We start from the raw sequence: 25,366 nt of genomic DNA, 5'->3' as shown, positions 1-25,366 counted from the left end.
GAGAGGTGGCCGGGTGGGACGGGAAGAGGTGAGTGACATGGTTCAGCCACTTGTATCCCATGATTAGCTTTTTGTGTCCGGGTCTTCTTGGACCTAATCAAAAGGCCAAGAAAAGTCTAATGGGTAGAAATGAGGGCTCCGTAAAAGGAGGAAGGGGGTTAGTGGGTGGGCCACGCAAGGTCTTTGTACTGCCCTTTCCTCACCCCACTAATTAGATGACATCGAAGGCGGAGAATGGCACGGGAGGGATAAAATGGAGGAAGGGAAGGCTGCCCAGAGGACGAGAAACAGGAGAACAGAGGTGAAGAATAGAGGCAAGAGATGAAGAACAACTGTGCAAGCCTAAGTGGGTGGGGCGTGCTACTGCTACACGCTACATACAGCAAACATGACACAAGAAGATGCAGCGAGATGGAAAGTGACACACGGTCGGAGGCATCTCAACATAACGAAACAAATGCTTAGTGGAGCTGGGATGAATGCCCTGGGGTGTTCAATTCAAGTCTCACTGTCGCATACACAATAGCCTAAATTATGAATGCACCTGAAACCATCACGGCATCATCCCACTTGTTCACACACACAGTGTGAGGTGAATGGGTTTATGATGATGTTGAAAGGTTTCATTTGTATTTCTTAAACAGAAGCTATCCTGTTAAGAAAGGCAACCATGGTTAAAATGATCATATTAATACAGATAGTATCCATAAGGCTCATACAATGTAAAAATTGGTGAACAGTTGTTAACAGTTACCAGTAATTAGCCTTTATGGTAAGACAACTCAGTTTGACTCTTGTGCTCTGAAGGACTCTTATTAATCGTTTCTAACAACAAATTGAAGCCATGCGATGACCATGAACTGCCCATTTGGCAAACAAAGAAGAGGAAAGAGTCCTTGGAACAACATCCCAGCGGACACTGGGCGGTTCCCGGCATCCAGTAAACACTGTCCATCTTGGCTACCTTTTATTTGAAAGGTGTGACAAACAAAGGCAGACCTGCATTGTAAACACGTGAGCTCATGGGTGTCTCGAGTTGCAAAGCGACGGTTGAATTTGTCCAGGAAAAAAAATGGAGCAGCGGAGAAACAAAATGCTCTTTGACACAAAATAAACCATTAGTGGTCACCAGGGGAGCTGCACAGCCAGGTCACATGCTAGTGCCAGACCAGTAGACACGTTGAGGCTTGGGAAGCTCAGAGTCTGGCGTGGCAATGAAATTTACCTTGTGACTTGACTTTTAACCTTAACCACCAACACGGTCTGGTGTGGTAATATTCCAAACAAGTACGGTTCGTTGGTTCTTGTATGAAATTGAAAACATAGAGGAAATTTTGCTGGTAAAATTGTTGAATTGAGCAGTGGTGCTGAGACAAAAACGGGGTTTGTCTGCTTTGGCAATTTCAGACTAGGAATGCACTCGATCCGATAATCCAGAAACCAAAACAAATACAATTCAAAGTGCCTCCATGATGTCCAACACAATCAACAGAGAACGTTCAGAGTGTCTTGCTGCTATAAAACTAACAATTTAAAGCAGTTAAAAGCAACGACAAGTCAATGCCAGTGAAGATTCTTCTGCAGTTGAATCAATAATAAATAGGAGAAATATCGTCTTGGTTTGTAACAGTGACAGCAGCCGGTTTATTGACTGAAGTGGATATGTGATCTGAGTGCTCGGCAGCGGAATGCCTCGCCCTTTGACCCCACCCCCAGCCCTGAGGCATGGCCCTTATGCCCATTGGCAGATGTGACTTACTGGAGCAGACTTTCCTGTAGGGTGACAGCTTGTTAGCCACTCCCTCCCCTTTTTTATGACACAGGACCTCTCTTGCAGTCTTGACTAAGAGAGGGCAAGCAGATTACATACTGTATTTGGTATTTTAATGTTGACGGCAGTAAAACTCAAATTGATCAGAATGATTTCATAGGGACAGATTGTGAGTGGCACTATATTTGAGGCGGGTAGATCAGAGATCATTAATTGTTTTTTTTTTACACATTTTTGTAGCAGGTAATATTGACTTATTTAATTTACTGTTAGAGGCACCCAATGATAGTGTTTTTTTTTTGCCTAATTGTGGTGTGGGCAGCGTGGTATTGATTTCCACTCGTGGTGTGAATGTAAGCCTGAATAGTTGCCTGTGTCTAGGTGTGCCCTATGACTGGCATAAGCTCCAGCACCCCATGACCGTCATTTTTGTTTCTTGCTAGGTGGCTTTTAGGGGGAAATATAGAGCATGCCTTCAAAATATGACACTTCATATTGTACTTTGTTTTCTTGTATAAATAACACATTCCTGTGAGCCAATCAAACTGTCACCCTGAGTGCTGTGCTACGTATCGACACATTGTGAAAGAGCTTGCAATAAGAAGGACAGAGATCATTGAAACACGCCTCCTCTACTGTCGCCGACCCGCCCCTTCACTAACACTCAACATTTCAGTCCCCGGAGAGCCTCATTAACGGTCCACATGTTCTCCGCCCTCTTCAATGATTGACGCCATCTAGGACCCATCCACTCCGCCCAGTGCATCAATGATGTGTCATGGAAAACACTTGCTATTGAATACCAAAAAAAAAGGAAAATAACTATAAAGCAAACTTATCAGACAGAGGTGGGACTGATTCAAAAATCACAATATCCTTGATATAAAATACAAAATTGGACCATCATTGAATAGGGAGGACGTAGATGAATGCCCCACCATGTTGGCCAAAGCATGCTTCCAACTTTCTGGAAACAGTTTCAATGAGACCAATTTCATTTTCTACGAAAGGTCAATCAAGGTATTTTTGTATGGGTTTGCGTGGAAGAACTTGACCTCACAACACATAAAACAACTTTAGTAGGAACTGGAAAGTTCGTACCGTACATCCAAAATACATGTGCATTGGGTCATTTTTATTAGCATCATAAAATGTGAGAATGACAAACTGCCAAGATAGCTGCGCTCCAGCGAGCCAATGCACGGCATCTAAGTGGAAGGAAAACAGTGAGCGCTTAGTAGGGAGAGGTGTCACTTGTTCTCAGTATTAGGGCTGGTGCAGATAAGAAAACAGATGGGACAGGGCAGGTCAGAGGGCCATGCTATGGCTGACAGCTTTGTTTATTTGGCCTGTCTCTGATATCCTGCTTCCACCTCCCCCCCCTTTCCACGCACACTCCTCACGCCCGACCTGGAAGTGACCACGCGGGGTGGATCAAGGCCGCGTTTCACCCGAGAGTCAACACTACCTGGCCCACTCGCCACTCAGTCCAACTCAAAACACATGGGGCAAGTGCGGGCTTATTACTCCGCTTTGACAAGAACAACAATTGGTAAATTTGTTCGAGCTCGGTTGGGGGGCGTTAAAATACTGTAGGGTGGAATGTCGGACAGAATAAACAGAGCTGACCTCGACAAATAGATCAGATAAACGTGATGGAAAGTCATTCGATGAGGATACTATGTGTACGACTGAGATTATGTCATACATCATATATGGGTTAAACTCCCAGCCTTGCAACTATTCGTGAGGTCTGAGGTGGGCTCGAAATGATAACCCCATTTAGACAGAAGCAGATAAGAATGATCACTGGGATCCCAAAAACACCCAACTAGGAAAATATAGTAAAAACATTTTAGACTTTGGATGATGTAACCCATTCACACAATGACAGCTATACAAACAACAAATGAAAATAGAAAGCTGAAGGATTTGACAAGAAAAACTAATTTATCATATGCCTACCTGTCAGAAAGTGAAAGCAGGTTTATCAATATTTTTTCAATAAAACCTGGCATGGGAAGACCTCAGAGTCTCCCCAGAACTGGCTGGGGTAACAAAAAGCAGGGCTTCCCTGCTGAAACTACTATCCACAGATGGATAGATTATAAATGTATTCAAATATTGCAAACAGATTCTTGTGGAAGCCACATTTAATGAAGCCAAGTTGCGTACTTCTACTTGTATGGATACAATGACCATTTCTGTGTACAGCCACTCTCTGGTCTATAATAAGAGACATTGATTTTCCCACCAAGTCTTGTGCAAACAAATGGACACAATTGACACAATTTTACAGTTTTAAACTAAAATCAACTTGGGATTGGACCTAATGCAACGGCCGTCTAGACTAGTGGAATGACATCGCCCATTTGATGGAGTGGTTACAGTACAAGAGAATGAACACTCCTCCAAACGGCCTGTTGCGGACAATTTGTAATTGCCTCTGCCTCTAAACACACCAGGGAGAATGAAAAACAAAGCGGCGCCTAAACACAACCAAAACATCTGCGGGGCATTGGAGCTACCCTGCACACACACATTTAAGCCAAGCAGATGGTTTGTCTCCACCATCGCCCTTACACACACATACACCAGGATCACGCTGCAGAGCTGCCAAGCTGTCAGGGAAGGGGGTGGTAGTAAGAATGCAGGGTTGAAATATTGGAGAAAAAAAAAATCACACATGAACATCCGTGGTTTACGTATATGTGCTGCATGACCAGGAGTGTGTGTGTGTGTGCGTCTGGACTTTTTCTATGTCTGTCTCCCAGCCTCACTCAGTGGGAAGCAGACTTGTTGAGACAGCGAGGGCCGACTCCTGTTTAGACTGAGCCGGCGCCAGTCGTCCCCTCGCGTCGCCCTCAGCAGCAACAGGTGAAACGCTTCAGTCGGCCATCATCGCACTCCCCGCTGACAACACCGTGACACGCCGCAGTCAATCCATCATTCCTGTCACGACCTAAAAACTACTACTAACGTGTAGTGTTAAGGAATTTGCTTTCTTCTCACCTTTCATTGATAAAAGGATGTACATTTTCGGGGATCGTTTCTGGAATTAGTATTTATCACACAATGTCCAAACAGTGTAGAAAGTAAGAATATTTGTTCAATAATTGTCAAAAGGAATCTTCCATTTAAATTTATATCGTTCTTTAACTGCCTGTATTAAAAAAAAATGAATTTAAATTGTCTATAATCTGGCATTTTGTTATTTTATTATCATCTTCACCATCTATGTATATATCATCTATGTATTTATATATTTTTTGTAATGCATTAATTGAGTTAAATACAAAATTAAATTGGACATATAGCGTCGTCAATGAGTAATTTTGATTTAAACTATTTTTTCACTAACACGGACCGCATCACAAATGACATTTTGGCAAAATCAAGAGTTGAAAAACGAAAAAGTTTGGCCTTCATTGAGGTCTGCTTGCAAGTGATTGCCCAACAATTTTATTCCTCTACTGAACAGGCAGACAATAAAAAGAACATTAAAATGTTTGTTGTTACTTCGAAACTTTCCAAAGTCACCTAGTAGAGAGTTAGAGGTTACACGGGTTACTCTATTGCTGCCTTCTGTCAGACCTAGTTTCTTTTATTGCATGTAGTACATTGTGTATGAAGCAGTAGTATTGCTTCTGTGTGCTGCATAACACACAGGTTAGTTATACTTCTAATCAGACCCCTAAATCCTATATTCAAGATTTTGTAATCGTCTTTTTTTAAACTGCCAACCCTTCTCAAGTGAGAAAAAAAATCTATACTTGGCGCAATATAAACCATTCGCTCATATGGCCTGAATCAACACTTTTTTTTATCATCCTGCTTTTTTTCCTGTGTGAACTTGTAATTGAATTTGCAGATATGAAATCTCAAGCGTTGTACAATAATTTGCCCCCTGTGAAGGTGAATATTACACTATTCCCCCACGACAGCTTTACAATCTTCAAGGTTAAATGAGGACCAATTGCAAAGCAATATATTACCTCTAGGCCGTTCCCAGTTAAATTGGCTGATGGTTATAAATATTAGTAATCATTTGAGGGAAAACACAAGGCTTCTGAGCTCAACTAATGATCAATGAATCAAAACTGTCCCTCCGTTCACCCCCGTGTGGGATTTGACGCACACAAGGCTTATCATAAAACGAGATCACTGAGGAATTTGCTATTTATTGCTGCTTACCAAGCACTGACAGGGGACATCTGTTTAAAACGCATGGCGAGGGCATGAGTTCTGAGGAAAGCAATCCTTGCAATGGTTGGCAACCCGGCCAGTCAAGAGAAATTTTACATTTTTTTCAATTTAAATGAATAGCTGCAGCAGCCAAAACAGAGACATCGGGCGACGCAAAAGGGAAACCATGTTACGGTGAATGGAGACAAAATATCATGTTACTAGAAATAAAAAGGCTACAAATAAATCTTGAATTCTTTAACCTTTGATATCAGAGATAAAGATTTAAGAGTTCACTGTTTGACTTCACAAGTATACCTCGGTTTTTCTCTCGTATTTAATGCCAGCTACAGTAAAATGTTTTTTTGTCTCAACGAGACACTACAAATCAAAAGCACAACAATATTGAGGATGGATGAGAAAAAAAGCTTATGGGATAGCGTTTCAAATCAGTTAAGTTAGTCTCTGAATGAGTGTGCTTAACATATTATCGGAGACAAGACTATGAATTTTGGAAATCAAGACTCGCAAGACCAGCCCTAAAAATCTACTTTTAAAAGCCTGATAAATTTAAAATGTATCAAATAGCAATCTCAAAATGTTCTTTTACTTTTGCAACTCATGTATATATAATGATAGAAAGAGGCCATTCAGATGATGGCAGATTATAGATTTCAAATTTAAATAATATACAGCACACAAAGACAAATGTTGATTTGAATACTAAAACATAGTCTCAAGATCAACAACACTATGCAATAATATCAAACAGTGGTACCTCGACCTACGATCAGATCGTGGTACGACGAAAATTTCGATCGATTAATTCGTCCACGATACAATCAAAATTTCGAGATGCGACCAAGCCAGGTGGTCATGACATGAGAGGTTGTTTATAATTGTAGCGCACTGTCTTTTTTGCCGCATCTCTTTCGTCGAAACAGATATCTATGAGCACTGAACGATTTATTCAGACGAGTTTCGACCAGGAAACGCACAACACATGCACGGGCAAAAAGAGGGCTTTCTGGATAATTAAGTATACTCGTGCACAGAACACCGCCCAATTTTAGTTATATTAAACACATTTTTTTACTATTAAACCACTAGTTATGTGTTACTTTGTTAATAGATGGCGAATTAGAAGAAATAAAACATTTTTTCCAATCCAATATCCAGTTTTTGGTGTTTTTTCAGAGGGTTGGAACGAATTAACGCCTCCCCTCTCAGTCTCTCTCTCTCTCTTCCCCCTTCGAAATGTGTCTAATTTTACTTTTATTAATCACATTTTATTACTATTAAACCACTACTTATGTGTTACTTTGTTAATAGATGGTGAATTAGAAGAAATTAAAACAATTTTCCAATCCAATATCCTGTTTTTGGTGTTTTTTCAGAGGGTTGGAACGAATTAATTTGTTTTTAGTTCATTTCAATGGGAAACGTCCGCTCGAGGTACGAAAAGCTCGACATACGATCTCAGTCCCGGAACGATTAAGATCGTATGTCGAGGTACCACTGTATTAAGATACGAGTGCCAAGCCATACAAATGTCTAAAAAGGTAAACGTGTACGTAAATTTTAAACACTTTCATATAGATTCACTATTTCAATATGTAGATGCATATGCTCATATCTTCAGTCATTACATACAAACTAAAATGTCCACCAAGACCAGCCTCTTTCTCCTTTCGCAGCACTTATTCATAGCCTGTAAAAGCCTCTTCCATTTAACAGTAGGCCTGAGGCAGTGAGTGACAGCCAACAGAATGGACCTTATGTTGTCACGTTCTCAGCCTAAAGGGAGGCCTGGCACAGCACTCAGGAAGAAGGGAGGAGGTCTGGGCATGTGCCACAAACCGACTAACTGGACCGCAGTTTCAAATATCCATGGAAAGTGTTGCAGTCGCCTGCAGGCAACGTGGTACAGGCGACTGCTCTTTTGTGTTCCAAGTGAATGAAGATTTGATCACCATTTGACCAAAGAGCATCTCACCCTCGTGAGAACATTGTCCAGATGTTGTTTGATCCGATCTTGTGTTTCCAGTCAAGAAAAACACGCTGCACAATGCGAAAACTACTTGACCTCGTATTGAATAGGAGAGGCCAGAAGTGAATGTGATCCAGTTAAACACAATGTAATGATTGACAGCACGGAGGAACATACAAGTACGTACGTATATATCTTTGGAAAGACTTTTGTCATGGGGCCTGTTTTAATGAAACTGGCTTGAGACTTTTCATTGAGTACTTTGGCACAACCTGATGACCTGTAACAAATTGCAACAGAGGGTCACGGGGGTGTTGGAGCCTAACCCAGCCAACTATGGGCAGTAGGGGGAGGGGGGATCCTGAATAGGTAGCAAGCCATTAACAGGGCACAACCCAAATTAATCTCTCATGATCTGTACAGATGATGGGCCGAATAATACGCCCAAAAGAATAATATGGAGACGTTCTAAATAAGAAAATATGTGAACAACTAGAAGAAGAGGAATCAGAACGGAAATGTGTTTTTTGGGTGGTCATAGAACAAAAACTCACAAATTCAGAACAAGACAATCATGTAATCGCTTATACCTTGAACTATATAAATTAATAGATCAAGATAATCTCTTGGCATCTTCTGAACTCGTTTCTAGTTGCTTCCCAACGACTGGATTAATCAACAAAAGTCAACAATTACTCCAGTCCTTTCCTGGAACTGCTCTAGTAAACTGGTTTCATTTACATTCTAACATGTGTTATACTTTTCTTCTTTATTTGTTTTAACCAATTTACACCATCTTCTGAAAGTGTTAGCAACCATCTAAACCTGTCCCATATGGCCTCAGTCTAAGACAGCCATGAACTTGAACTAACTACCATTGAACTTTATTGGTTGTTTAACCATGAAAGCACAGTGACAGCACAGAAATGGTACTAGTTAAACACTAAAAGGCATTTCGTGAAGAAAAAAACGAAGGAAGAAAATCAAAGCGCAAAAAAAAAGAAAAACGATGTGCAATTGATACCTCAATCCATTGTCCAGCCCCCATGTGCAACTACCTTTACCGATCCCCAAAAATCCCCCACAATTAGAGCTTTGAAGGGGTCCAAAGCCGACCTATCACGTTCAGGTATGCAAGCGAGAAAAGCGACATTGAGCGATGGTGAGGTGTTGACAGTGAGTGGCAGGTGGAGCGACTGTTTCACAGTTCACTTGAAGATTCATTAAGCATTTTGGACAGGCGTTTTTGCAACGCCGTTGGCTATGGCAATGGTCACGCAACACCGTGCCCCGGGGATATTGTAATGTTCTTACACGAATCCCCCCGAACCAAACGATAGCCCGTGCAGCCTGCCGGTGACAAATGACACTTCCTTCCTTCCACTCTCGCGCCGCTTTCCCTACAGAAACAGTTTCTCAACTTTGTTTTGCGTGTCTCCCCTTCCTGCTGCTGTTGTGACAGGCCTCTAAATTGATTAAGCCTTGCCCCAGGATCTGACACTACAGCGTGTTGCCTTCTATTTGTTGATTACTATTGATTTTCTTTGATACTTCATTTAAAAATCAATGGCAGGGCCACAAGAAAAATAGGCGCAGTTTACACGTACTTCAACATACTAGCGCGTGGCAGAGAAGGCCGCGCTTTTGGCAGTCGCCATGATGGTGGCAGCCAATTAGGTGGAAAGCTCTTAACAGGTGAAAGAGAGAGGCCTCGGATCGATGACGTGCTTTCTTCTCCAATCACAGAAAGTGGCCATAAATTACAGCGCATCTGTTTTGTTTCCAAGGCAGCCACCGAGCGTGTCCGCAACTTTTTTATCACTTATTTCTTGGTGTACCTTCTTATGTCCAGGAGTCCTTCTTGGAAGCCATCTTCCATCATTAGATGACATACAAGAGGACAAGTGTCAAATATCAGTGCTGATACACTGTGATATATGCGAGGGAAATTTGACCTGTCTCTATAAATGTAAATTTACAATGGAGCTGTTTGTCTATTTGCTCCGAGTTAGGCCTGGATCCACACACAAGACACTCTAACTGTATTGGGGTCATATGCACATAAATATGTTTTATATGCATTTTGACCTTTCGTCAACATGCTAACTGCCTTTCCGGAGAAAATTTCCGCACGATGAAGAAGTACCATAGGTGGGAAATTTGCCTTGTGTGATGTCACAATGTGCGATGTTAGCACATTTGAAATTTTCATGACTTTCTTTTGGGTTATACATTCGGGGTGTACCCCGTAGTGCCTGTAGTTATCTGTAATAGGCTCCAGCACCCCGTCACAATCATGAGGATAAGCGGAACGGAGGATGAATGAATGTAATTGTGCCATTTTGGAGAAAAAAATGGTCTTATTATTTGTTGCTTTGGCATGATTAGCATATTTTTATCATGGCTTGATTTATTTATTTTTTTATAAGTGGCTGTTTTGGGGGGGTGGGGATCAATTAGATGTTGTACTTCAGATTTTGAAATAATAGGCTTGGTAAAAATTTTATTTAAGAGGGGTTGGACTTTCTTACAAGTGGGAAAATTAATCAGTGAAAATGAAAAATGGTAATGTACCTATTTAGCATATTTATTCTACATCACGGTGCCAAAAGCGCTTTATCAAAGCCTCACATTCACATAATTCCATACATATTCCAACACCAGTGGGCGGTGCTGCTGCCATGCAATGCACATTTTAGAGTTCAGGGATTTTCCCTTTGCACTTTAAGGACAAGCAGTATTCAAATCTCTGTCCTCTATAGTCACTCAGCCATATTACTTTAAACATACAAATTTAAGGGCACAATAATTAGTTTGTACTTCTTGTATACAAAAGTAAGGAGTACTTTTGTATTTCGTTTTTTGAGGGTGAAAATACGCAAAAATGGAAGTTTCAGTGAGTCTGTTTGACTTTTAGGGATATAAAAAACATGCAATGAAAAATAATCACCATTAAGGTAATATAAACCCAGCTCAATTCAATGTAAAAAATAAAAAATAAAATAAACAAGTGAAATAACGTAAATGTTACTGCACTTGTGCTTGCACACTCTTAAGCGGTCCATAGCTAAAGCTGAACTACACCCATGAATTGAAAAGCAAGTATAGTAAATTATAATTAATGTGTTCATTGAAAAAAAGATGGGGAAAATTATTATTAGCTGCAGACCAGACGTGATATTTATTACATCATGTGGTTCATGACTATGGAAGGCCTCGAAGTCAATAGAGTTTTAAAGGTGGCAAATCTTGAAAGACTTTGACATTCCTCAACATTTTTTTTTCTTCTCAATCTGAGCAACAAATTTAGGTCAAGCAGTTCACCGGAAGGGATTGTGTTCGACCTTGAAAGCTCCACTGTACTCCTACTTATCATTCAACCTTCTCATATTACCATCTCTATAGCAACAAGTAGGATAACCTGTAAAACCTACCTTTGTAGAGAACATCATTACATTTGACTCACAATTATGTACTTCATATTCCGCTCTAAAAATTGTAATATTTGACTTGATCACCATAGCATGTTGCATTCGACATTTTACTTTCCTCCTTCGCACTAATCTTTTCCCCTTTCTTCCCCACTTCCCCTTCATCACCCCCTTTACCCCAAAGTCAAGCATGCAGAACAGAGCAGGCAGGTCGTCTGCAGCAGACCCGAACGCTCTGTTCTCAGAGTACTCACCTTTCACCCGGCGTGAATGTGACGCGGCATCACTCGGGCCCCCTCGAGCTCCGCGGAGACCAGAACACAACACCCGCCACACAAGCGAGCTGGCCCTGTGCGAGGAGATCCAGTGGTCTGCTGAAAGACACAAGGTGGCATAAAGAAAAGCAGTCAAGCACAAACAAACCACTGACATCGTAGAAGAGACACAGAGATGACACTGAAGTTAGAAGCGGAGGAATTTAGGCGCCTTCTTACGTAAGGAAGCGAGCAGCTTTTGTGCGTGGCCCAAAGCTGATTGGGTGTTCCATTGTAACACAATCTAACTGCTTTATAGTGATCAAAGAACCTTTCGCTCTCCTTTGTGTAAGTTTCTCAGGTGTTTTTAAAGTTTGAAGTTTATAATAAAGTAGTGTTGCGCCGATAGCGATACTGGTATCGGAAGGAAGGCATTACTAAACTGCAGGCATCAGTATCAGATAGTTCTAAGAAATAACGACGTACTCTGAGATTTTGTTTTTGCTGCTTTTCTGTCTTAATGATTTGGTGATTCTTAATGATCCCATTGACTTTGATTTGCTTTGTACTTCGTGCTTTTTGCTTTGTTGTTCTGCGGACTTTGACTGTACTGTTTAACTTATAACTATGCCTTTTCTTGCTACTGTCACAATGAAATTTCCCGAATACGGGATGAATAAAGTGATCCAATCCAATACTTTAGTGTGAAATTTCTATGCAGTTTCCTACATTTGTTATGGGGTTTTGACCCGTGAGCTAATGGTGAGACACAGTTTAAGTTATTAGCTCTACCTAGTGTTGAAGCTGAGAAGTGCAACATAATGTAGGCAGAAGTCAAGCTTCTTGTGTGGGGCATATTCAATCATATATTCATCATTAGTGCAGGTCAATAAACACTGAGCAGTAGACCCCAGTTGGCGCGCGGGCTATAGTTTGGACACCCCTGCTCTGGGCAAACGGACAGAATGTAACTGCAAACAAAGGTCGTTGCCCTCTGCAGGTGTTTGTAAAAATGTCATCGCTCTCAGTTAAACTTTATCTGGTGTTCAAATAAGATTGCACCTCCACCACAGCTGACCAAACCTAATTTGGACGAGAACCATATGACACATCTTAGATCCACCACCGCTACTTAACTTTCTACATAATATTTCAAGCATTCAATTTCTAAATGCCGCGCGGATGCAAGCTACCGGCCTGCTCGCGTTCATCCAGTGGTAGCGACCTTGCCCCCACCCACCTCCCTCCAGCAAAAGTGACAGATGCTCAGTAATCTGTGTGAAAGGCGATCTGCCACTTAGCGGGATTGTTTCTGTTACACCTCTAAAAGAAGCGGACAGTGGGCTCGGCAACGCGGCCAACCCCTGTAACTGCTGTCCTGGGACCTCAGGTGGACACAGAGGGTGATGGGACACCACGCGTGGAAAAGGAAGAGGAGATGGAAGAGCGCATTCACACCTCGGAGTCGTAAAACTGTGGCGAGCCCCCTCCCTATGGAAGGTATTGTCTTAAAACAGATGGCTGACATATTGACAAGGGGTGGCGAAATGATATGGTTGCCAAGTGTTTTAAAAGTGTGAAGACCCTCCAACATATGGGAGCCTGATTAGCTCAGCTAATGAATAAGTTGTCAGGCGCTGTCAAACAGCTGCCCTATTGGGTAAAAAAAAAATGGAGCAAACGCTTGTCGGATCAATTGATTAATTTTATACCTTATGTTGTCCTGAAATCAGCATGTAAACATTGGAAAGAAATCACGTTTGCTTTGGTCAACTTTTGCCTTTTTTGATTGTTAATTAAGATAAACATCTGGCTGAAAGACAAAAAATGTTCCCCTTAATATACCTTTTCAGGGACAGGAGTCACTACAGTGGACAGTTATTCAAAAGTTAAAGTAATATTACAAGGCCTCGAGAGGTCATTTCCTATTTTTGCCACAAACAAAACGCGAGCAAACTAAGTCATAAAAGACGGTAAGTAATAGGTGAAAGCATGCGTAAACTTTTCCTCCACTCGGACGGACATTGAGACAGACGCACTGTGCGATGAGTGAAAGCTTGAGGGTCACAAGGGAGGAGCGCGGGGGCTCAGATCACAGGGTCCCATTCCTTCTGCAGCCTTTTCAATTAAGCCCCAGCACACTGGCAACAATTTATGAACGTGACCTTCCAACTCTCCGGCTCCTGCTCTGAGCCCTGGAAGACCTCTTACAGCCCAAAACTACATCAAACCAACCCCCCCACTCCCCTCACTTTGACTCTTTGACCCGCCCATCTTGACAATACAAATCGAGTGTCACCGGCATGCAAAAAGCATGCGCGTATTATGTATGAACTCAAACAAGCGCAAACAGACGCAGTGGGGTCAGTGGTTATTCTTTAGCACTGGCTCAAAGGTGAGTAATAAAAAAATCCAATACAGTAAATGCACAGGGTCAGTCACATATCAATATATAATACAGAAAGGGGACCAATGACACGCCATAAGCCGATGGAGAGCGATTGAATTCTCTGTTTCTCGCTATCTGAGGATGCATCAATCTGCGTCTGTTGATAATTGAATTAAGAACAAGACGTGATTAACAAGTTCTTCAAACAAGACGGAATGGCCCGCAATCTGACGCCCCGGGACCTTGGCGGCCAAAAGTATTTGTGACGTCTCCACAGTTCAAGCCAGCCGTCTTCATTTTAATTAAAAATCTTTCACGGCTACAAGAGTTATGGAAGGCGCCGCGCAGGCCTCTGGCAGCCCCAGAGCGAAATGGCAAACGATGTGTAAGCAACGGCTACGACCCTTGGCTGTGGCGGAAGACGCGATTTGCCCAAAAAGGCTGACCAATGCCTGCGACTTTATTGAAACTATGAAATTTGATATGCTATAAAATCAGCAGACGGGCTGTCATTACCAAAGCTCATTGCATTACCAGTAACTTTACTGCTGAACTGTTTGACTTTGCCAAGTTTGACTTTTATATGACCTGAAATGCAAAAACTAATAAACTGTATTTATTTGATTAATACAACATTTTTTTGCATTTGACAGCATTTCTGTATGAGTAAAAGGTTTGCTTATGCAGTTTTCATACCTGTCAACCTCTGCCGATAACTGCCCTTATAAATGATTATGATTCCCCTTACAAACCCCCAAAAAAACTTAAACACCGTACGAGTCGTACGGTGTTTGTAAGTTTTTTTTCGGGTTTGTAAGGGGAATCATAATCATTTATAAGGGCAGTTATCGGCAGAGGTTGACAGGTATGAGTTTTATCCAAACATTGACATCCAAAGGGATCAAAACAATCTAAATAAATTGGTTGTCATTGTTTTTTTGCTCAGGCTTCCTCGTGTTGGAATATGGTAAATAATATCAGGCAATAAGATTCTAACTTGAAGAACTATATAAAAAAGGAGCAATGTTCCCTCTAAGATGTGCACTACTCTCGTCTTCTCTGCGCACAGCAAATCATATGGAGCGCACAAAATAAAATCCCATTTTTTTTAGCTGTGAGGCCGACGCGCGAACCACTCATCCGCCGGGCCGCCCATTAATAGATATTAATCATTACATTTTATTATTACTAAATCATTTATGTGTAGTAGACATGCACCTGCTTATGGCAGGTGTGATACTGGTGTGTGCCCATAGCGAGCAATGATGATGTTGCTCACACCGGTACTCAGTGTGCTCAGGGAGGTTGTCATTCTGCCCAGACAAACAAAAAATTAGAGGGAACATTGTCCAGGAAGCATTAGTTTAAATCTTTTCTAAGTTATACTTCTGGAATGGCAGTTACCTGATCATGGTGGTGTCACAAAATACAGAGCAGTATTTATTCTTAATATCATTTTTACTAATTGGGCACTTAGGGCACCATAATAATAAACTTCGCAAATCCTGGTCAAATTCACATCATACATTTATGATCATCTACTCTCACAATGCAGACATAATGTAATAACACTCTAAAATGTTATTAATCTCCAAATTAGTTAAGAACTGATCTCATTTCTTATTATGTCATGTCTATGCGTGATACATTTAAAAAGAAATTGTGTATTTGCAAAATCTGACACGCCACAATGACTATGTAGCGGAAGAGGCAATATTTGCAAATCATGTTTAGTTTTTGAGACACAACAGTCTGACCTGGCTATAAGTCTGTGACCAATTAAACCCTTTCTCTCTGCAGATGACATCACTGAGCAAGACAAAGAGATTTTACATCTCAAATGCATATCTTACACACAGGCATAAAAAGTGTCATTTTTTAGTGTAGCTTTTAACTATGCAAAACAACTGTTCCAGTGTCAGCCAAATGAAAAAGGAAATTTGTCATGTTCACTCAAATCCACCCCAAACTCCTTCTCCCTAATAATTATGACAACATTCACAGAATAATTTTCAAGATGTAGTGGCCCTACAGTTTGATTTCACCTTTTGAAATTAAACCAATTATGTAACCGGCATTACAGACCGCACTCTGCTTCCACTGTAGTACTTTTCAATAAAAGTCCGAGATTGCTTTCTTGACCCGTTCTCAGCAACAACTGCATGTTGGATCAAACCCAGGCTGGACTCACAACATGGTCTAGCGTGGTCATGACCTGGCATCCAAGTGATGAGAGGAAGTAATGAATTAGAGTGGAGCCTTGGGGACATAAGAGATTAGGCAACAGCGAGGAAGAAGAGAGTCTGCGAAGCCAAGGGTCAGGCATATACCAGCGACTATCGTCAGGCAAGCTCAGCATGTTTATTCAGCGATACGATTTGCTTACTGTACACAGACATAAAGAAGAAATGAAGAGAGCTTTATTGCAAAACCAATAAGCTGTCCACTTACAAATGTTGCTTGTCCCAAGAAGATGCAATAACTCACAACTCGGTCAATGTGGGTCCGAGCGGTCACGTCCTACTATTCATTCGTATTCCATGCAATTTACACTCGCATCTTTAATCGACAGATAAAAAACACGCTAAATAAAATTTAATTTAATTTGTCCAATTTTAGGTTCATTAGAAACAATCTAACACCTGAGTCAGCAAAATTATATTTTGACACAATGATCTTATGACTTACTGTTGGTCATCGGCCTGCAAAACAACACTAAAACCAATTGAAACCATTTATCAGCAAGCTTTGAAAATATAGGAGAGAAGCCAAAAATGCAACAACACAGTCATATATTAAAACACACAAACAACTGAACTGGAGCTGTTGAATATGCAGATGCCACATTAGTTTACAAAATCTGCCAACACAAAGCTCCTCTTCCACTGCAAGATTTTGTACAAAAAAAATTCCAACACATCAACAAGAGCTGGCTCTAGAGGTGACTGTGTAGTTCCCTTCAAAAAGAGTGTTTTCAGTCAAAGCACCTTCACTGTGCGTGCCGCACATACCTGAACTAAATACCAATTAACATACGTCTCTGAACCTCTTTGCCATTCATCTTAAAGCCTGGCTATTAGACAAACAAAATTGCGATCACAACACGGTCTAGAATTGTGGTACTTGTGTCTAGTATGTGTCATCGTTTATCATCACCTACACAAGGGACTAAAGATGGAAATTAGCCCTCGGCTACAATCTTACATATTTACATATATATCATTAACATGAATAGAAATATGTTCATTAGTATGTGCTGTCCCTTATTAAATAAATCAAACTCAAATTCAAAGGGTCGCATGGGTTTTGGATCTTACCAACCGACAGTTTAAAGTTGCCCTATTATGAGTGTCTCTGGGGTCCCGTAGGAAACCGGAGTACCTGGAGAAAATCCACGCAGATATGGGGAGAACACTTAAACAAATTGGGTTTTAAATCTCAAACAATGCTGATTTCTACAAATGACCTATCTTATCGGCTTGCCCTCAGATAAATCAGTTCTTATAATGCTCAATCTTCAAAGATGTCGAGCTTCCAGGAATCTTGGCCGCAGACTCTGATCAGAGAGACAAACAGAGTTCTGACTCACGCTCAGTCAATAACAAAAGAGCGTCATCGACAGTCTACTTTCTTGCACCGTCTTAGTCATACTGTGGAACATTAGTCCGAACAACCGCATCACATAGTCATAAATAACAATTGTGGCAATTGAGTAAACTTCTGAGGGGTGGCACAAATGTTGTGATGTCAATTGTTTCAACAATGACCATAATTGACCAATATAAAATACTGCTCTATTTATGAAAAATCCAAGTTACAAAACAAGTTCTGGAACCAATCAATTTCTCAAGTGGAGGCACCACTGTACTGTACTTCCTCAGAGTGAGGAAAGCATCCTCCATTTTGCGCAATTACTTAAGAGCTCAAATAATGCTGCTTTCCTCAAAAGGAAGCACAGGGTCTGGTACTAACCCAATCTATACACATGGTTTGTTTGCCAGCCTTTTGTTCTCCCGTAGCAATTTTTCAAAAATACCAGTCTAGAAGGTGGACGTCCAGATCACGAGCGGCGTGACCCCTCTGGGAAGCTCCGGCTAATGTCAATTAAACAGAGTGGCTCAGTGCCTGTGACCCCGACATGATCTCTGGTGTCGGCTGTGGGCCAAGGTCATGCCACCTTGTTAACAAGATTTGAGCTTTCTCCATTGCATCTCTTTGCCTCGCTCGTCTTATCCAAGCAGACGATATTTCACTGTCAGGTGTTTTTTAAACCATACATTCTTCCCTCTTCCCCCTGTAATTACCTTTGTCTGCCCATCTCCCTCCTCTGTGTCCAGGGTAGCTTTAATCAACAAAATGCCCAGTGACATTCATTCTATCACCCATTCCATTTTACTCGCTAGCATGTTTTTGATTTGTAGTCCCGTGTCTCTCCCTGATACTTGTAAACGTCAATCCATATATCATCCAGACCACTTCATCTTGTCTTGAATGTATTCAGATTCTCATTTAAATATGCGTATGCCAAAATGCAATATATTTAACTATATATCAAATGCTCCCGACCACACATTATTATGTAAACCGACAATGTTTACATGGAATGCATTTTGATGGATTAAATTACTGCTGACCTGTTTCAGATGGAAATTGCATTATTAGTGGGTAATAGTTCAAATAAAACTACAATTCTTTATGAATATGATGCCTGAAAAACTCTAGACACATCTCAGCAATTGATTAGCATGATTTTAAGCAGATTAATCTGTGCTCTACTAGGCACTTAGCTATTTTACCACAATCATAAGACATGGAAATATATTACAATTTAAAGAATTTAGGGAAACAGCTATTGAAAATATTATGAATTACAATTTTTATTTGAAAAAGGAGAGAAAATTGCCAGAATGAAATGAGCAAAAGCTATTTTTATTTTAAATTATTTTCGATTGCCCATAGTTAGCTGAGATAGTTCAAATCTTAGTCAAAAATGATTTGAAGGTCGAGCGCTTTCACTGGCTGTCAATTAGTAAAGAAAAAAAAGCAACAATTTAGTTTCCTTACTCATTACATTTCGACTTTGCAATCGAACCAAAACCCACAAAAATTCCTTCTGAAAATAACTATATTTGACCTTCCGCAAGGTCAATACCTGCAGACACTGATCCACCAGTCATTGATTTTCACCAGATATACCTCTACCCCATGTTAAGTAATGCTTAGGTCATCACTTAAACCCAGTATAATCATTACTCAGCTCAATAAAGACATTTTTAATATGAAAGGTGGAGGGGGAAACCACATTTGCCAATAAAGCTGCAACCCGACAAATATTCCAGCATATACCATATACACGTGGGATCACTTACACACTTTTTGCATAAAATAGCAGGAGCTTTCCATTTTTGACAGACCAAACAAATACTGCATACATATTGAGCCTATATGATGTTTTGTAAGTGGGCATAAATAAGTATAGTAGTGGTCTTGTGGGGAGGATCACCATCGGGAGCTGTGCAGGTCTCACACACATGATGTGATTATCTGCTTCACTGAGCTCGCTCTCTTGACTGTAACGCATTAGCAACCTGGTTATTTCTGCCTGGCAGGGCTGCCACTGGAACCTCTCAACGTCAGTGTGTATGCGTGCATCAATAATTGTGAAAATGTCTGGATGTTATTTCACTTTAGGCATCCTTTGTGATCGGGAGAGTATGCTGAGTGTAAGATAACCAAAATCTAGATATCTACTATGATATTAAGTAGAGTTTTGTTCGGGGAAAAATGCATAAAAGCCACTGAAAAAGAACTTACAAAAATAGTCACTTTCCCTTCATGGCCATCTTATTATGCAAATATTAGTGATTGACCAATATGGGTTTTTCAGGACCAATACTGATTATTACTTGTTAAAGAGTCAAATAACCGATATTTGGAGCCGATATCCATACCAATATATGTCAACTTGCCAAATATCGGCCGCCCTGACATGATCTGACCAAGTCATGTTCGAATTACTTTACAAATCAAGTGAGTATGCAAAAATGTACTACTAGTTCAAATAGATTGGACAATTAACACCCATCAAGAGCAGCCAATTACTTAATTCTGTAGAAAACGAATGTATGAATGAAAATTTCCAGTTTTTTGTATGGCCATGGAACTTAGCTCTAGGTTTATTATTGGTCTCCTAGATTCATGAAGCTAGTGCCGCCCTAAAAAAAAAGAAGGCCAACAAGGTTCTCAATGGCGTCGAGCCCAGCCACCTTCCACATGAGCCAGCTTGCTGTTGAATGAGCTCTGTGTGAGCCTCTCTCACCAATTATCCGCCACTCAAGCGTCTGGATGGCCTCTGCTTCACCGCTCTTCCAACGTTCCCCATGCCAATATGCCCGTCAGCATCGTTACACCCTGTGCTGCTTTCATTCTAGGATTTATGGCACCGCCCCTCCGAAAATGTTTGAGCTACAAGTCTGCTGTGCGATTGCCAAAATGCCTGTTGCCTAAGGTGAACAAACACACACACTCGTTTTTTTGTCTGTTGATGTCTTCTAATGCTTTGACGTTTCACTCACATTTTGAGCAGGGTTGCTTCCATTTTTTTTCTAGAAATGTGAAAACAAGAACGGACCCCTAATAAATTCTTCCCTTTTGATGGTTTTAGGCAAGATGCTAAAACACTCCATCATGTAGACTGTGTTCTTTTTATCCATGTATTTTGAGTTCGTAAACCTGCTGCTTAGGGTGCACTGCATGTTTCTGTGTTTAGAATCATTGATTTAAAACAGCGACGAAGAAAAATGAACAGAATAACCTTTCTCAACATTTCATCTTCTACAACAACAATATATCTAGGACTCTGAAACCTAGCATACATTTGAAAGCAGATGCTAAGAAGTATTTTCCTTCGTTTCACCCAATCTTTTTTGACATCTTTTTTTCAAGGTGAAATATTTATGGCATTGGAGCTAGACACCACAACACACTATGTTTTTGTGTTTGTAGTAGATGAAGCTAGACCACAAACTCAAGGGAGCGGGTCTCTTTTCTAGATGGGCTTTAACTGCTCCCTCACGGGGCTATCAGCACTGAGGTGTCAGTTATGGTTATGTTACCTGTCACAATGCTTTGGATCAGGCCCTCCCTGCAGATCGGGGGTAAGAGATAGGCTGTCTCATCATGCTACTGCCCACCAGGCCTTAGATCATCACTGCTGCAGGAGGAAACCTAAGAGCGACAATAAGAGTGCTTTAAAACTGGGGAAGTGGTTTAGTCAGAAGGGACAACAGCTTTGTTCAGGATATTGAAGGTTTAGGTTTTAGAAGAGCTTTGAACTGCTATGACCCTCAAAACATTTCCTTCTGGCCATCTTGTATGTGTATTTTTCCAGCCATTTTCCTACCGGCTATCATATTCGTTGACAAACCACTAATTCACCATTGTTCCACGTCATCAACGTTTTACTGACCTCAGATATGTGAAATTGCATAGAGTGCAAGCCAAATTTTCCTGAGCATGAATCTGAAAATAAATTAAATTTTTAACTTATTGGCCTAATTCTAAGTAGCTTGGAAAGCTTCCAAATGTGTTTTGGAGGCTTGCTGTCTGAGCTGTTTCAGTTTAGTTTTGAAACCCTTATCCCTACGTTGACAGAGAAGACTGGAGTTGATCCAATGACAACCCCAAATTTTTACCCCCCTTCAGACAAGACTATTGGTCTGGTCTGGTTCCTACCATCAGGCTGCGACAGGAGCTAATGAGGAGAAACGGGCTTCCTTCAGCACCATGACTTTTAAAAGGCATTAGACTATGATCTTAACAACAACAGGCAACCTGTGAGGCATTTCAAAATCAATACGATTTTTGCTATGAGATACACCACACTATCGTACCTCAATCATTGGAAGTACTGGTAAAAAAAAAGGTTGTTCTACCTATTTTTGCACTCCTTTTAAGTGCATTGGGCCTGGGTGGTACTTATGAGGGAGAATGTTCTTGACAGAAGACCAGTGGTGGGCCTAGACACCAGTTCGGGTGTCAAAGCCCACACTGATCGCAACGAGGCACAGCAGGGTCTTTAGATTAGCACCAATCCCTGAAGGCTATTAAAAAGTCATTTGTCTCAATATAAATGGCAGTCAGTCATGCACAGCTCAAGTGTTGTCTGCTTTATTTTAACCCTAAAGATTCTTCCCCTGAAAAAAAAAATAGGAGACAGGTGATCAGTCACTCAGCCCGTTTGTAAATCTCAAGACTACCTCCAGACAGTACATTCCCATGTACATCCCAATGATAGCCAATCAAGAGTTTGAGACGGACAGGCAGAGTAGAGGGTGAGAGTGACGTCTCAGCAGTTGGAGAAGAAGAAAAGGGGATAAAGAGAAAGACAAAGGGATGGCGAGAGTATCAGAGAGCGGGCGGGTTGGAGCGTGCTGGACGGGCCCCAGCGGAGTCATCGATCCAGGCTGGTCTTACATCAGAGACAGGAAACCTGAGCTGCATGCTTCATCACCTTCCCAGTGGAGTCCTTGCTCTCTCTCTTTCTCTTTCTGTATCTCTCTCTCTCTATCCCTCTTTCCTTCATCCCTCGCAGTGACCGTCTTCTTCCATCCGCACCCTCCCAATGTTTCTCTGCTGCTCTCCAGGATCTGTCAGCTGCTACTACAAGCTGCTGTCAATTCATCATCCGTGGCTACTCGGGCCGAAGACCGCCTGCACCGCTGTGCTAAGTGCACACTGCCATCCATTCACAACCACTCATTCATTATGCTGCCTGTAGATGTGTGCAGGGTTGTGGCTTTCTTTGCGCATACATCAGTTTGTCTATTATTCACAAGCTGCCCTACTACCGAGAGTCAAGGGGGTGGTAGTATGGATGCCAGCCCCATGCGACTTGGGGGTAACAAGGTTAGTTTATCGAATTTGTTTAGGCGTCACCGTCTCCTACGGGAGACAGTAGAGCCCGTCCCCCCTCCTACTCTCCCACTTGCTTGACCCTCATCTCGCACCCAACTGAGTCTAAAATATAAGTGGCAAAAATGTTCGGGTTGAGCAGCTAGAGTGTTTGCCTCTAAACATTTCGCTCCAAGACTCCATTGGCGATACACTTTGAGATGCTATCGTTTACAGATTGTAATTGGGCCATGCAAACACTGCACTGCTAAAGCAGTGCTTTTCAGTGTCTTAAATTTCACTTGTGGTAAGTGCTTAAAAACGAATTAAGCATTTTTTAATGACATTATCAGGATGAATCCATTCTTCAAATAAAGTGAGGCCCAATAATATGCACTTTGATTATTACAAATTCACTTATTGGTGATTTTTCCCGCCTTGTGAAACCCATATTTAGCTATCAGAAACACTTACAAAAAGCAAAAGCTCTGGCCGAGTATATTGTACAATACCCTTTCACCAGCAATATCTACAAGGTCATTGCGATCATTTCAAGAGTGCCATGTTAGCAGTATGTCTGATACAAGTCTAGCCAATTTGGTCTCCAGTGGGCCGAAAGTAATTTCTCCGTTTAAATACCCTGGGAAACCCCCATTCGGATCCATTCTTGTCTTCCATGGCGACTCTCAGACCACACACAGACACACTCTCAGCTTTCAGGAGACATGAGCCAAATGAAGAACCCAAACAGGACAAACATGCCCCACACCCTCCCTTTTTATTGATTTGCACTGTTGATATCATAATCTCACATGGACGCTCTTTCTGACTCGCATATATTCGCCATCAGTTCTTCAAATCTAAACGTTTTATAGTCTTAACCGAGACAAATCTTCTAGAATTCCTCGCTTTGTTCCTTCTGTCCTGCACATCTTGCATGTCTGCTTTCCGGATCAATACTGGATGGAATTCCCAAAACAGGATGGGTGCAAAAAAAAAAATTAAAAAACTTTTTAGCTATGAATAATACATACTGTAACATGGATTACAGAATTCCATCAGCTTGTGAGAGTGGGTTGTTATATTTGTTTGAATGGCTACTTACCCAAAAATAAAACAAGTCGATAACTATACTGACACTACAGTTTGGCAAACAAAAGCGATACCAAGAGGTAAAGGAAATCTGAATTGGATTAAAGACAGACAGACATACTAAGATGGTGGATAGGGTTCCAAAAATAAAGATTGTTCAGGTTTTTCCTCAGACCAAACAATGATCTCGAAAACGTTTCTAGGAATTCAGAAAAGTAGTTTCACATAATCCAGCTAGCCATTAAAAAACTAACAACAAATGATGTGGGGTAAAAAAAATACCTCCCGCTGTTGTGTTATACAAGCAGCCTGCTTGGATGTTTTTTTGTGCTGAGAGCATGAACCTAATCTTTTTTTTACCATCTAGAGTAGGTGGCGTATTTGGCCTTGCAATGAATTTTTCAACACTTCAAGAAGTTAAGATTTTTTTAAAAATGTAGAAAATGACAAAAGTTGAAAGCTTTGACTTCATGGCCAGGACAGGTAGCTTTCTATGATGTGAATAATGTAAAAAGAGAAGAGTAGAGTGACGTGAATAGCATGACAGCTTTTGATGGTGACACAAATGGACTGGACTTAGGCTGCAAATTCAATTCCGATTTACCGCTTATATATGTTTAGTTGTTTTCATCTGTGAGATCTCCTGTACTTGGGATTACTGCATTTACGCATTCATGACCAACAAGGAGGCACTTTAAAGGCAAGATACATAGTCAGAAGCATAGCCAGCTAGCTAAATCTACACTGCAATTGTGCCATATAACACCTAGATGTTCAAGTTCTTATATACAGTTGGAGGGGGACCAATGCCAGATGCATTACTGACTGTTCCACTCTCAAAAACTAAGAAACCGAGCTGGTGAAGAACAGTTTCTTATTGACATACGTGTATAATTTTATAGAAAAAAAATCTCAGAATTCACTGCGGAGAATCTGCCTGAATAATTTGGAGTTGATTGCTATGAAATCCAATATTACCAGAAAGGTAGAAGCTTCAAATGTAGTTCTGCCCTCTTTCCTAATCGCAGCATCTTTAGAGAAGATCTTGCTTGGCCCCCATATGCCACCAGAGAGTGAGTAAATGGTCATCATGGTCAATATCTATTTCCTGTGGTGTCAGGTTTCAGAATAATGTCCATATTGAACCAATGTTTCACCAGACTCCCATCACACTTTTCCCCTCCACCAACCATCCAATGTTTCCAAAGGAGAGAAAATCCCTACAAATGTGATTAAACAAACGATTTTTGGCCAAGTCATCGATCATTTATCTCGCTCTGGCAGCCTAACTGGGAGATCCTAACAGCACAGGCGGGGTATCTGAGAAGGGAATGTGCCTTTAATCTGGTTTGTGATTCCTGT

At 41.1% G+C, this 25,366-nt stretch overlaps 1 long non-coding RNA gene across 1 annotated transcript in view; it reads right to left on the bottom strand.

The window, feature by feature from the left end:
- The window catches only part of LOC144090113 (uncharacterized), a 99,737-nt gene that overhangs the window by 61,499 nt on the left and 12,872 nt on the right, over positions 1–25,366 (bottom strand). Inside the window, exons 2-3 of the long non-coding RNA XR_013305283.1 lie at positions 21,136–21,247; positions 11,632–11,751 (exon numbers count right to left, since the gene is read on the bottom strand). This is a non-coding gene — a long non-coding RNA (uncharacterized LOC144090113). The remainder of the gene's footprint in view (positions 1–11,631; positions 11,752–21,135; positions 21,248–25,366) is intronic.

This window comes from Stigmatopora argus, chromosome 2 (assembly GCF_051989625.1).
Source record: "Stigmatopora argus isolate UIUO_Sarg chromosome 2, RoL_Sarg_1.0, whole genome shotgun sequence".
In the NCBI taxonomy this organism is placed as follows: Eukaryota; Metazoa; Chordata; class Actinopteri; order Syngnathiformes; family Syngnathidae; genus Stigmatopora; species Stigmatopora argus.
The sequence above is the reverse complement of the archived record's forward strand: the minus strand, read 5'-3'. Positions and strand labels throughout refer to the sequence as shown.